This window comes from Trachypithecus francoisi, unplaced genomic scaffold (assembly GCF_009764315.1).
Source record: "Trachypithecus francoisi isolate TF-2019V2 unplaced genomic scaffold, Tfra_2.0 Lachesis_group6, whole genome shotgun sequence".
Classification (NCBI taxonomy): Eukaryota; Metazoa; Chordata; class Mammalia; order Primates; family Cercopithecidae; genus Trachypithecus; species Trachypithecus francoisi.
The window spans coordinates 61,839,837-61,855,174 of record NW_022681471.1 but is presented as its reverse complement, the minus strand read 5'-3'; positions in this window follow the sequence as shown (position 1 = coordinate 61,855,174).

The window sequence follows — 15,338 nt, the reverse complement described above, 5'->3', positions numbered from 1 at the left end:
TCCTAAGCAAAAGAACAAAGCTGGAGGCATCATGTTACCTGACTTCAAACTATATTACTAGGCTACAGTAACAAAAACAGCATGGTACTAGTACCAAAACAGATATATAGACCAATGGAACAGAACAGAAGCCCCAGAAACAACACCACACATCTACAACCATCTGGAGCTTTGACAAACCTGACAAAAACAAGTGATGGGGAAAGAATTCTTCGTCTAATAAATGGTGTTGGGAAAACTGGCTAGCCATATGTAGAAAGCTGAAACTGGATTCCTTCCTTACATCTTATACAAAAATTAATTCAAGATGGATTAAAGACTTAAATGTTAGACATAAAACCATAAAAACCCTGGAAGAAAACCTAGGCAATACCATTCAGGACATAGGCATGGGCAAGGACTTCATGACTAAAACACCAAAAGCATTGGCAACAAAAGCCAAAATAGACAAATGGGATCTAATTAAAATAAAGAGCTTCTGCACAGCAAAAGAAACTACCATTACAGTGAACAGGCAACCTACAAAATGGGAGAAAAATTTTGCAATCTATCCATCTGACAAAGGGCTAATATCTAGAATCTACAAAGAACTTAAACAAATTTACAAGAAAACAAACAAACAAACAATCGCATCAAAAAATGGGCAAAGGATGTGAACAGACACTTCTCAAAAGAAGAAACTTATGCAGCCAACAGACATGCAAAAATGCTCATCATCACTGGTCATGAGAGAAATGCAAATCAAAACCACAATGAGATAACATCTCACGCCAGTTAGAACAGTGATCATTAAAATGTGAGGAAACAGCAGATGCTGGAGAGGATGTGGAAAAATAGGAATGCTTTTACACTGTTGGTGGGAGTGTAAATTAGTTCAACCATTGTGGAAGACAGTGTGGCAATTCCTCAAGGATCTAGAACTAGAAATACCATTTGACCCAGCAATCCCATTACTAGGTATATACCCAAAGGATTATAAATCATTCTATTATAAAGACACATGCAGACGTATGTGTACTGTGGCACGGTTGTCATAGCAAAGATTGGAACCAATGCAAATGTCCATCGATGATAGATTGCATTAAGAAAATGTGGCACATATACACCATGGAATACTATGCAGCCACAAAAAAGGATATGTTCATGTCTTTGCAGGGACATGGATGAAGCTGGAAACCATCATTCTCAGCAAACTAACACAAGCACAGAAAACCAAACACTGCATGTTCTCAGTCATAAGAGGGAGCTGAACAATGAGAACACATGGACACAGGGAGGGGAACATCACACACTGGGCCCTGTCAGGGGTGGGGCAGGGGTCTAGGGAAGGGATAGCATTAGGAGAAATATCTAATGTAGATAATGGCTTGATGGGTGCAGCAAACCACCATGGCACATGTATACCTATGTAACTAATCTGCACATTTTGCACATACACCCCAAAACTTAAAGTATAATATTAAAAAAAACAAGATTCGAGGAACAGCTCCAGTCTCCATCTCCCAGCGCGAGTGACACAGAAGACCGGTGATTTCTGCATTTTCAACTGAAGTACTGGGGTCATCTCACTAGGGAGTGCTGGACAATCGGTGCTGGTCAGCTGCTGCAGCCTGACCAGCGAGGGTTGAAGCAGGGCGAGGCATCACCTCACCTGGGAAGTGCAAGGGGGAAGGGAATCCCTTTTCCTAGCCAGGGGAACTGAGACACACAACCCTGGAAAATCGGGTAACTCCCACCCCAATACTGTGCTTTAAGCAAACGGGCACACCAGGAGAATATATCCCACACCTGGCCGGGAGGGTCCCACGCCCACGGAGCCTCCCTCATTGCTAAAACAGAAGTCTGCGGCGATCTATCCGCAAAGGAAGCAGCGAGGCTGGGGGAGGGGCGCTCGCCATTGCTGAGGCTTAAGTAGGTAAACAAAGCCACTGGGAAGCTCGAACTGGGTGGAGCTCACAGCACCTCAAGGAAGCCTGCTTGTCTCTGTAGACTCGACCTCTGGGGACAGGGCACAGCTAAAAAACAACAGGGCAAGAAGCAGAGGCCTGTGCACACGCCAACGACTCTGTCTGACAGCTTTGAAGACAGCAGTGGATCTCCCAACACGGAGGTTGAGATCTGAGAATGGACAGACTGCCTGCTCAAGTGGGTCCCTGACCCCTGAGAAGCCTAACTGGGAGACATCCCCCACTAGGGGCAGTCTGACACCCCACACCTCACAGGGTGGAGTACACCCCGGAGAGGAAGCTTCCAAAGTAAGAATCAGACAGGTACGCTTGCTGTTCAGCAATATTCTATCTTCTGCAACCCCTGCTGCTGATACCCAGGCAAACAGGGTCTGGAGTGGACCTCAAGCAATCTCCAACAGACCTAGAGCTGAGGGTCCTGACTGCCAGAAGGAAAACTATCAAACAGGAAGGACACCTATACCAAAACCCCATCAGTACGTCACCATTATCAAAGACCAGAGACAGATAAAACCACAAAGATGGGGAAGAAGCAGGGCAGCAAAGCTGGAAATTCAAAATATAAGAGTGCATCTCCCCCTGCAAAGGAGTGCAGCCCATCGCCAGGAACGGATCAAAGCTGGTCAGAGAATGACTTTGACGAGATGAGAGAAGAAGGCTTCAGTCCATCAAACTTCTCAGAGCTAAAGGAGGAATTACGTACCCAGTGCAAAGAAACTAAAAATCTTGAAAAAGAGTGGAAGAATTTACAGCTAGACTAATTAATGCAGAGAAGGTCATAAACGAAATGACAGAGATGAAAACCATGACACGAGAAATACGTGACAAATGCACAAGCTTCAGTAACCGACTCGATCAACTGGAAGAAAGAGTATCAGCAATTGAGGATCAAATGAATGAAATAAAGTGAGAAGAGAAACCCAAAGAAACAAGAAGAAAAAGAAATGAACAAGGCCTGCAAGAAGTATGGGATTATGTAAAAAGACCAAATCTACGTCTGATTGGGGTGCCTGAAAGTGAGGGGGAAAATGGAACCAAGTTGGAAAACACTCTTCAGGATATCATCCAGGAGAACTTCCCCAACCTAGTAGGGCAGGCCAACATTCAAATTCAGGAAATACAGAGAACGCCACAAAGATACTCCTCCAGAAGAGCAACTCAAGACACATAATTGCCAGATTCACCAAAGTTGAAATGAAGGAAAAAATCTTAAGGGCAGCCAGAGAGAAAGGTCGGGTTACCCACAAAGGGAAGCCCATCAGACTAACAGAAGATCTCTCCGCAGAAACTCTACAAGACAGAAGAGAGTGGGGGCAATATTCAACGTTCTTAAAGAAAAGAATTTTCAACCCAGAATTTCATATCCAGCCAAACTAAGTTCCTCAGTGAAGGAGAAATAAAATCCTTTACAGATAAGCAAATGCTTAGAGATTTTGTCACCACCAGGCCTGCCTTACAAGAGACCCTGAAGGAAGCCCTAAACATGGAAAGGAACAACCGGTACCAGCCATTGCAAAAACATGCCAAAATGTAAAGACCATCGAGGCTAGGAAGAAACTGCATCAACTCACGAGCAAAATAACCAGTTAATATCATAATGGCAGGATCAAGTTGACACATAACAATATTAACCTTAAATGTCAATGGACTAAATGCTCCAATTAAAAGACACAGACTGGCAAACTGGATAAAGAGTCAAGACCCATCAGTCTGCTGTATTCAGGAGACCCATCTCACATGCACAGACATACATAGGCTCAAAATAAGGGATGGAGGAAGATCTACCAAGCAAATGGAGAACAAAAAAAAGCAGGGGTTGCAATCCTAGTCTCGATAAAACAGACTTTAAACCATCAAAGCTCAAAAGAGACAAAGAAGGCCATTACATAATGGTAAAGGGATCAATTCAACAGGAAGAGCTAACTATCCTAACTATATATGCACCCAATACAGGAGCACCCACATTCATAAAGCAAGTCCTTAGAGACTTACAAAGAGACTTAGACTCCCATATAATAAAAATGGGAGACTTCAACACTCCACTGTCAACATTAGACAGATCAACGAGACAGAAAGTTAACAAGGATATCCAGGAATTGAACTCATCTCTGCACCAAGCGGACCTAATAGACATCTATAGAACTCTCCACCCCAAATCAACAGAATATACATTCTTCTCAGCACCACATTGCACTTATTCCAAAATTGACCACATAATTGGAAGTAAAGCACTCCTCAGCAAATGTAAAAAAAAAAAAACAGAAATTGTAACAAACTGTCTCTCAGACCACAGTGCAATCAAACTAGAACTCAGGACTAAGAAACTCAATCAAAACCACTCAACTACATGGAAACTGAACAACCTGCTCCTGAATGACTACTGGGTACATAACGAAATGAAAGCAGAAATAAAGATGTTCTTTGAAACCAATGAGAACAAAGATACAACATACCAGAATCTCTGGGACACATTTAAAGCAGTGTGTAGAGGGAAATTTATAGCACTAAATGCCCACAAGAGAAAGCAGGAAAGATCTAAAATGACACTCTAACATCACAATTAAAAGAACTAGAGAGGCAAGAACAAACACATTCAAAAGCTAGCAGAAGGCAAGAAATAACTAAGATCAGAGCAGAACTGAAGGAGATAGAGACACAAAAAACCCTCCAAAAAAATCAATGAGTCCAGGAGTTGGTTTTTTGAAAAGATCAAGAAAATTGACAGACCGCTAGCAAGACTAATAAAGAAGAAAAGAGAGAGGAATCAAATCGATGCAATAAAAAATGATAAAGGGGATATCACCACCGACCCCACAGAAATACAAACTACCATCAGAGAATACTATAAACGCCTGTATGCAAATCAACTAAAAATCTAGAAGAAATGGATAATTTCCTGGACACTTACACTCTCCCAAGAATAAACCGGAAGAAGTTGAATCCCTGAATAGACCAATAGCAGGCTCTGAAATTGAGGCAACAATTAATAGCCTACCCACCAAAAAAAGTCCAGGACCAGATGGATTCACAGCTGAATTCTACCAGAGGTACAAGGAGGAGCTGGTACCATTCCTTCTGGAACTATTCCAATCAATAGAAAAAGAGGGAATCTTCCCTAACTCTTTTATGAGGCCAACATCATCCTGATACCAAAGCCTGGCAGAGACACAACAAAAAAAGAGAATTTTAGACCAATATCCCTGATGAACATCGATGCAAAAATTCTCAATAAAATACTGGCAAACCGGATTCAGCAGCACATCAAAAAGCTTATCCACCATGATCAAGTGGGCTTCATCCCTGGGATGCAAGGCTGGTTCAACATTCACAAATCAATAAACGTAATCCAGCATATAAACAGAACCAAAGACAAGAACCACATGATTATCTCAATAGATGCAGAAAAGGCTTTTGACAAAATTCAACAGCCCTTCATGCTAAAAACGCTCAAGAAATTGGTATTGATGGAACGTACCTCAAAATAATAAGAGCTATTTATGACAAACCCACAGCTAATATCATACTGAATGGGCAAAAACTGGAAAAATTCCTTTGAAAACTGGCACAAGACAGGGATGCCCTCTCTCACCACTCCTATTCAACATAGTGTTGGAAGTTCTGGCTAGGGCAATCAGGCAAGAGAAAGAAATCAAGGGTATCCAGTTAGGAAAAGAAGAAGTCAAATTGTCCCTGTTTGCAGATGACATGATTGTATATTTAGAAAACCCCATTGTCTCAGCCCAAAATCTCCTTAAGCTGATAAGCAACTTCAGCAAAGTCTCAGGATGCAAAATTAATGTGCAAAATCACAAGCATTCTTATACACCAGTAACAGACAAGCAGAGAGCCAAATCAGGAATGAACTTCCATTCACAATTGCTTCAAAGAGAATAAAATACTTAGGAATACAACTTACAAGGGATGTAATGGACCTCTTCAAGGAGAAGTACAAACCACTGCTCAGTGAAATAAAGGAGGACACAAACAAATGGAAGAACATACCATGCTCATGGATAGGAAGAATCAATATCGTGAAAATGGCCATACTGCCCAAGGTTATTTATAGATTCAATGCCATCTCCATCAAGCTACCAATGAGTTTCTTCACAGAATTGGAAAAAAAAAACTGCTTTAAAGTTCATATGGAACCAAAAAAGAGCCCACATTGCCAAGACAATCCTAAGTTAAAAGGAAAAAGCTGGAGGCGTCACGCTACCTGACTTTAAACTATACAGAGGCTACAGTAACCAAAACAGCATGGTACTGGTACCAAAACAGAGATATAGACCAATGGAACAGAACAGAGTCCTCAGAAATAATACCACACATCTACAGCCATCTGATCTTTGACAAACCTGAGAGAAACAAGAAATGGGGAAAGGATTCCCTATTTAATAAATGGTGCTGGGAAAATGGCTAGCCATAAGTAGAAAGCTGAAACTGGATCCTTTCCTTACTCCTTATACAAAGATTAATTCAAGGTGGATTAGAGACTTAAATGTTAGACCTAATACCATCAAAACCTAGAAGAAAACCTAGGTAGTACCATTCAGGACATAGGCATGGGCAAGGACTTCATGTCTAAAACACCAAAAGCAACGGCAGCAAAAGCCAAAATTGACAAATGGGATCTCATTAAACTAAAGAGCTTTTGCACAGCAAAAGAAACTACCATCAGAGTGAACAGGCAACCTACACAATGGGAGAAAATTTTTGCAACCTACTCATCTGACAAAGGGCTAATATCCAGAATCTACAAAGAACTCAAACAAATATACAAGAAAAAAACAAACAACCCATCAAAAAGTGGGGAAAGGATATGAACAGACATTTCTCAAAAGAAGACATCATACAGCCAACAGACACATGAAAAAATGCTCATCATCATTCGCCATCAGAGAAATGCAAATCAAATCCCAATGAGATACCATCTCACCAGTTAGAACGGCAATCATTAAAAAATCAGGAAACAACAGGTGTTGGAGAGGATGTGGAGAAATAGGAACACTTTTACACTGTTGGTGGGATTGTAAACTAGTTCAACCATTATGGAAAACAGTATGGCAATTCCTCAAGGATCTAGAACTAGATGTACCATATGACCCAGCCATCCCACTACTGGGTATATGCCCAAAGGATATAAATTATTCTACTACAAAGACACATGCACACGTATGTTTATTGCGGCACTATTCACAATAGCAAAGACTTGGAATCAACCCAAATGTCCATCTGTGACAGACTGGATTAAGAAAATGTGGCACATATACACCATGGAATACTATGCAGCCATCAAAAAGGATGAGTTTGCGTCCTTTGTAGGGACATGGATGCAGCTGGAAACCATCATTCTTAGCAAGCTATCACAAGAACAGAAAACCAAACACCGCATGTTCTCACTCATAGGTGGGAACTGAACAATGAGATCACTTGGACTCGGGAAGGGGAACATCACACACTGGGGCCTATTATGGGGAGGGGGGGGGGGGAGGATTGCACTGGGGAGTTATACATGATATAAATGATGAATTGATGGGTGCTGACGAGTTGATGGTGCAGCACACCAACATGACACAAGTATACATATGTAACAAACTGCACGTATGCAATGTACCCTAGAACTTAAAGCATAATAAACACACACACACACAAATAATAAAATAAAATAAACACCAGACTCATGGATCTGTTGCCTGAAAGAAATATAATTTACCTATGATGACACACATAGAGTGAACGTAAGGGGATGGAAATATATAGTCCATGCCAATGGAAACCAAAAAGCACAGGAGTAGCTATACTTACATCAGACAGAATAGATTTCAAAACAAAACTATAACAAGAGACAAGATGGTACTATATAATGATAAAGTCGCCAATTCAGCAAGATGCTTTAACAATGTTAAACGTTTATGCACCCAATCCTGGAGCACCTGGATTTATAAAGCAAATATTACTAGGGCTAAAGGGACAGATAGGTCCCCATACAGTCATAGCTGGAGACCTCAACACCCCACTCTCAGCATTGTACAGATCTTCCAGACAGAAAATCAAAAAAGAAACATTAGACTTAATCTGCACTATACAGACCAAATGGTTCTAACAGATATTTACAGAACACTTCATTCATAGGCTGCAGTATACTCATTCTTTTCCTCAGCACATAAATGATTTTCAAGAATAGACCATATGTTAGGTCACAAAACAAGTCTTAAAATATTTTTAAAAATTGAAATAATATCAAGCATCCTCTTTAAACACAATGGAATAAAATTAGAAATCAATAACAAAAGTAATTTTGCAAACTATAAAAACACATATGCTGGGTGTGGTGGTTCACGCCTGTAACCCCAGCACTTTGGGAGGCCAAGACTGGTGGATCACCTGAGGTTAGGAGTTTGAGACCAGCTTGGCCAATATGATGAAACCCTGTCTCTACTAAAAATACAAAAAATTAGCTGGGCATTGTGGTGGGCGCCTGTAATCTCAGCTACTCAGGACACTAAGGCAGGAGAATTGCTTTGAACCCAGGAGGTGGAGGTTGCAGTGAACTGAGATCACACCTTTGCACTCCAGCCTGGGCAATAGGAGTTAAACTCTGTCTTGGAAAACAAAACAAAGCAATAACAAAAACAAAAACAAACAAAAAAATGAAAATAAAAAATGTTAAAAAATAAAAAAACAAAAAAATAAAAAACATATAAGAGCAGTAATAAATATTTTGAAATGAAGAAAGCAAAACAAAAGATCCATGAAACAGAAAGTTCCTTTTTGAAAAGTTAAACAAATTGACGAACCTATGGGCAGACTAACCGAAAAAAAGAGAGATTCAATTAAATGGAAAATGAAGAAGGAGACATTACAATTGACAGTGTAGAAATTCAAAGGATCATTAGTGACTACTATGAGCAACTATATGCCAATAAATTGGAAAATCTAGAATAAATGAACAAATTCCTAGACAAATACAGCCTACAAAAATTGAACAAGGAAGAAATCCAAAACCTGAACAGACGAACAAGTACCAAAATTGAAGCTGTAAGAAAAAGTATCCCAGTAAAGAAAGCCGATGGTTTCAGTGCTGAATTCTACCAAACATTTAACTAAGTACTAATACTAATCCTATTCAAACTATTCTGATAAATTGAGGCACAAGGAATATTTCCAACCTCATTCTATAAGGTTACTGTTACCTGATTCCAAAACCAGACAAAGTCACATCAGAAAAAGAAAAACTACAGACCAATATCTCTCATGAATATTGAATGCAAAAATCCTCAACAAAATACTTCAAAACTGAATTCAACAATACACTAAAAAGATCAGGCTGGGCTTGGTGGCTCACACCTGTAATCCCAGCACTTTGGAAGGCTGAGGAGGGTAGATCACTTAAAGCCAGAAGTTCAAGACAAGCCTGGCCAACACGATGAAACCCTAATCTCGAATAAAAATACAAATATTAGCCAGGTGTGGTGGCCCATGCCTGTAATTCCAGCTTCTCGGGAGGCTGAGGCACAAGAATTGCTTGAACCTAGGAGGCAAAGGTTGCAGTGAGCCAAGATCAAGCCACTGCACTCCAGCCTGGGTGACAGAGCAAAACTCTACCTCTCTCTCTCTCTCTCTCTCTCTCTCTCTCTCTCTCTCTCTATATATATATATATATATATATATATATGATATATAGTAAGGATATATATATATCCTTGTTTATATTTGAAAAAAACTAAAGACTCCAGAATAAAACTATTAGACTGATTAAAACATTCAGAAAAGTTGCAGGATACAAAATCTACATATGATCTGAAAATGAAATTTAAAAAAGTAATCCCATTTATAATAGCCACACATAAAATTAAATACCTAGGAATTAACCAAAAAAGTGAAAGAGCTCTGTAACGAAAACTATAAAATAAGATGAAATAAATTGAAGAGGATACAAAAAAAAAAAAGGAAAAAAAACCTCATGTTCATTGATTGAATCAATATTATTAAAATGTCCACACTACCCTAAGCAATCTACAGACTTAATACAACCCCTAACAAAATACCAATGGCATTCTTCACAGAAATAGAAAAAAAAAATTCTAAAATTTATAGGGAACCACAGAAGACCCAGAATATCCAAAGTATCCTAAGCAAGAAGAACAAAACTGGAGGAATTCTATTACCTGACTTTAAATTCTACAGAGCTATAGTAATCAAAACAGCATGGTACTGGCATAAAAATAGACATATACACCAAAGGAACAGAATAGAAACTCAGAATTAATCCATACATCTACAGTGAACTCATTTTTAACATAGGTGCCAAGAATATACACTAGGGAAAAGACAGTCTCTTCAATATATGGTGCTGGGAAAACTGGATATCAGCATGCAGAATAATGAAACTTGACTCCTATCTCTTGCCATATACAAAAATCAAATCAATATGGATTAAAGACTTAAATCTGACCCTTCAAACTATGAAACTAATACAAAGAAACATTGGAGAAACTCCCCACGACAACTGACCAGGCAAAAATTTCTTGAGCATTATCTCACAAACACAGGCAACCAAAACAAACGTGGACAAATGGGATCACATCAAGTTAAAAAGCTTCTGCACAGCAAAAGAAACAATCAACAAAGTAAACAGACAACCCACAGAATTGCATAAAATATTTACAAACTACCCATCTGAGAAGGGATTCACAACCAGAATATATAAGGAACTCAAACAACTCTATAGGAAAAAAATCTAATAATCCAATTAAAAATGAACAAAAGATTAGAATAGACATTTCTCAAAAGAAGACATACAAATGGCAAACAGTCATATGAGAAGGTGCTCAACATCATTGATTATCTGAGAAATTCAAATCAAAACTACAATGAGATATCATTTCACCTCAGTTAAAATAGCTTATATCCAAAAACAACAGCAAATAACAAATGCTGGTGAGGATGTAAAGAAAACGGAACCCTTGTACACTGGTGGTGGGAAGGTAAATTAGTACAACCACTGTAGGGAACAGTTTGGAAGTTCCTCAAATGACTAAAAATAGAGCTACCATATGATCCAGCAATCCCACTGCCAGGTATATGCCCAAAAGAAAGGATATCAGTATACTGAAGAGATATCTGCAGTACTATATTTGTTGCAGCACTGTTTATAAGAGCCAAGATTTGGAAGCAACCTAAGTGTCTATCAACAGATGAATGGATTAAGAAAATGTGGTACCTGTATACAATGGAGTACTATTCAGCCATAAAAGAGGAATGAGATCCAGTCTTTTGCAACAACATGGATGGAACTGGAGATCATTATGTTAAGGAAAATAAGCGAGGCGCAGAAAGACAAACATCGCATGTTTCCACTTATTGTGGGATCTAAAAATAAAATAAAATAAAGAACTCATGGACATAGAGAGTAGAATGAAGGTTACCAGAGCCTGGGAAGCATAGTGCAGGGCTCAGGGGTGGGGGTGGGGGAGGATGGTTAACGGGTAAAAAACAATAGTTAGAAATAATGAATAAGACATACTATTTGACTGCACAATGTAGTGACTATAGTCCATAATAACTTAATTGTACAATTTAAAATAGCTTAAAGTGTGTAATTGGATTGTTTATAACATAAAGTGTAAGTGCTTGAGGAGATGGGTATTGTATTCTCCAAGAGGTGATTCTTTTCACATTGCAAGCCTGAATCAAAACATCTCATGTACCCCATAAATATATACACCTACTATGTACCCACAAAAATAAAAAATTAAAAACAAACAAACAAACAAAAAAACACACAATGGATCATGGACTTACATGTAAAATGCAAAACTATAAAATTGTTATTAAAAATATGAAAAAAATCTTTAATGTCTAGGAACTAGACAGAGTTTTATATTTGACACCAAAATTATGATTCATAACAGAAAAAAATTGATAAATTGTGCCCAATGAAATCATAGGGCAAAAACCAAACTTTTGCTCTATGAAAGATGCTGTGAGGAGGATGAAAAGACTGCTATGGGCAAGGAGAAAATATTTGAAAATTACATATCAGACAAAGGTCTAGTGTATATATGCATATATATATATAAAATATAAACTCTTAAAATTTAACCAAAAAACTCCCTACAATCCATTAGACAATTAGAAGTAATTAGAGAGTGGCTGAAAGACACAAATAGACATTTCATCAAAGAGGATATCCAGATGGCAAATAAGCGCATAAATAGATCTTCAGCAATATTAGCAATTAGAGAAATCCAAAGTAAACTACAAAAAGTTATCTTTACACATTTATGAAAACAGCTAAAATATAAATTAGAGATATTAGAAAATTCTGGCAAGAATTTGGAGAAATGGATCATGTATATGTTGCCGGTGAGAATGTAAGATGGCATAGCCACTCAGCAATTGCCCTCTGGGTCATTTTTCCCTGGAGAGTTAAAACTTATGTTCACACATAAAGCTGTACAGGAATGTTTGTAGCAGCTTTATTCATAATAGCCACAAACTGTAAAAACTCAAATGTCCTTCAATGTGTTAATGGTTAAGCTATGGAACATCTATACCATGGAATACTACACAGCAATGTAAAGGAATAAACTATTGCTACATCCAATAGCTTGAATGAATTTCCAGGGAATTAAGTTGAGTGAAAAAAACCAACCCCAAACAGTCACATATTTTGTGACTCCTTTCTAAAACATTCTTTAAATAACAAAATTTTAGAAATAAATAACAGATTGCCAGGGATTAGGAACAGGGTAGAAATTGGGAAGGAGCTGGGGGGAGTAGTTAGAAAAACACAACACAATGGATCCTTGTCATAATGGAATTGTTTTGTATCTAGACTGTGATAGTGTATACATGAACCTATACTTGTGATAAAATTTCTTAGAACTTAATACACACACACAAACAAATGAGTGCATAAAAACATGTAGAAGTGTGAACAAGGTCAGAGGATTGTCTCTTGTAAATAGCCTGTTTGTGATATAGTTTTGAAAGTCATTACCACTGTTGGAAACTGGATAAAGTATATGGAATCACTCTATATTATTTCTTACAACTCCATATGAATCTATAGTTCTCTCAACAAAATTTTCAATTTAAAAAAGATGGATGAGTTTGGCTCATGGAATAGAATTTGTCAACCTGTTCTCCAAAATACTCAATGTCCTTTTGTTTTCTAAAAATTAAATGCTCATTGTAGTTGTTGATATGGCTGGTATCCTCCTGCAATATGTTTGCCTACAAAGTAGTAATGGGAGCAGACATTGTGCTATGTGAATGTGATATAAATCAAGGTAGGCCAAGGAATGGCCAGAAGTGAAGCCAGGCTAACACATTAGCAACAGCTACCATCATGCTGATTCACTTGTTATTTAATCAAAATGACTGAGGCCTCAGCCTAAAGTTTAAATGAGAGTTGAAATTCCCAAATCTTGGTCCCTCTGTCTAGAGCTCCACACACCTGTGGGTCTTCCAACTTCAAACTTCAAGTCATTGGTTAAATATTAGAATCTCGGTGAGACCCTTCCTGATTACTTATTTTAAAAAATAATCTCTGTATTCCTTTATTTCTTTATTTATCTCCATAGCACTTATCACTTTCAATAAGCAATTTAACTTACTTATTTATTTGGTTCATTTTCTATCTCCTATTCTAGAATATAAGCTCCATAGGGCACGGATTTTTGTCTACTTTGCTCACCAATGTATCCCAAGGGCTTATCTCATAGTAAATGTTCAATAATTATCTATTTATAACTGAATAAATGGGGTAACTCCTCTGTCTTCTGTTGAGAGATGGCTTCTCTGAAGATTGATTTCTTCTTTTGCACTCTGCTTGTCAGTGTGACTGATAAAGCAGGCACCCCTGAATAACCTGTGGGCATTGATACTATCAGTTGTTTAAGATGAAGCTCATAGTTCAGGATGCTTCTGATTATAGTTCAGTTGTGGGTCTAGAACAATTAAGTTTAAGTACCAACATAGCATGAGAAGCTCCATGAATTTTCCTACTCTAGTAGATTCTTATGGATAGTGGGTCTCTCTTGGAAGCAGATTCCCTTTACATGTGTGCAAAGTCTGGCAGAGGTTTGAAGTGAGTCTGGGTCTGCTGGACCATTATTAAGTTTCCCATTGTCCTGAAATCTGTCAGTGTGTGGGTATAGGGGCAGCCAAGTTCCCCCCCCACACACACACCCCCCAATTTAGATAAAGATAGAGCAGGAGGGCTTAGCTGATTTTATCATTACTGAGTAGCTGCAGCATTTCTTGCCAGCAGGCCTGGCACACTTTTACATAAAGTGGCTGAATTTTCTGCAATAAAGTGTTTTCTGCTAGTATATTCACTCAGTCATAGCTGGTGATAGACTGAAACAGGATGTCTAAGAGGTGGTTGCAGTTGACTGGGTAGCTTTTCAGCTGTATATACAGATCCCAGGTGGCCAGCCTTAGTGATCCATAACAGTTGTTCACATAAAAGTGTTGAAAACTTTTCCTTGAATGTCATGGTTAGGGCAGCATTATTACATAGCACATCTTTTACAAAACTGGAACTCTTACACAATGTCTGTCCCCTACCTTGAAAGTGTTGGTGTTTCCTCATAAACAAGAAGTCACATACCCTCCAGAGTGCTAATACTAATCCGAAATAGGTCTGGCATAGGGACATATGGACAGAATGACCTCGTCTATATATTTTCCATCAGACGGGATATTTAAAATATTCTGCCTCCTCAGAATTATGAGGCCTGAGTTTCCTGGAGTTATATAAAAAATTTTATCAACTGACCTAGGTAAAGTAAAATGTTTTAAATGGCATTATATGCCTGAAAAAAAAAATGTGCAAATGTTGTGTTCCGAGATGTAGGAGTAGGACCTTTGATTAAGAACCAATAGTTCTATAATTGCTTTTTTCCAAAAATTTCTTAGTTACCTTCCAGTGTTGTCCCAATGAAAAGACTGCATACCGTCTTCCACAATGGTTGAACTAATTTACATTCCCACCAACAATGTAAAAGCGTTCTTATTTCTCTACAACCTTGCCAGCATCTGTTCTTGATTCTAATAATCACCATTCTGACTGGCATGAGATGGTATCTCATTGTGGTTTTGATTTGCATTTCTCTGATGATCAGCGATGTTGAGCTTTATTTCATATGTTTGTTGGCCACATGAATGTCTTCTTTTGAGAATTGTCTGTTCACGTCCTTTGCCCACTTTTTAATGGTTTCTTTTATTATAAATTTAAGTTGCTTGTAGATTCTGGATATTAGACCTTTGTCAAGTGGATAGGTTGCAACAATTTTCTCCAACTCTGTAGGTTGCCTGTTCACTCTGAGGATAGTTTCTTTTGCTGTGCAGAAGCTCTTT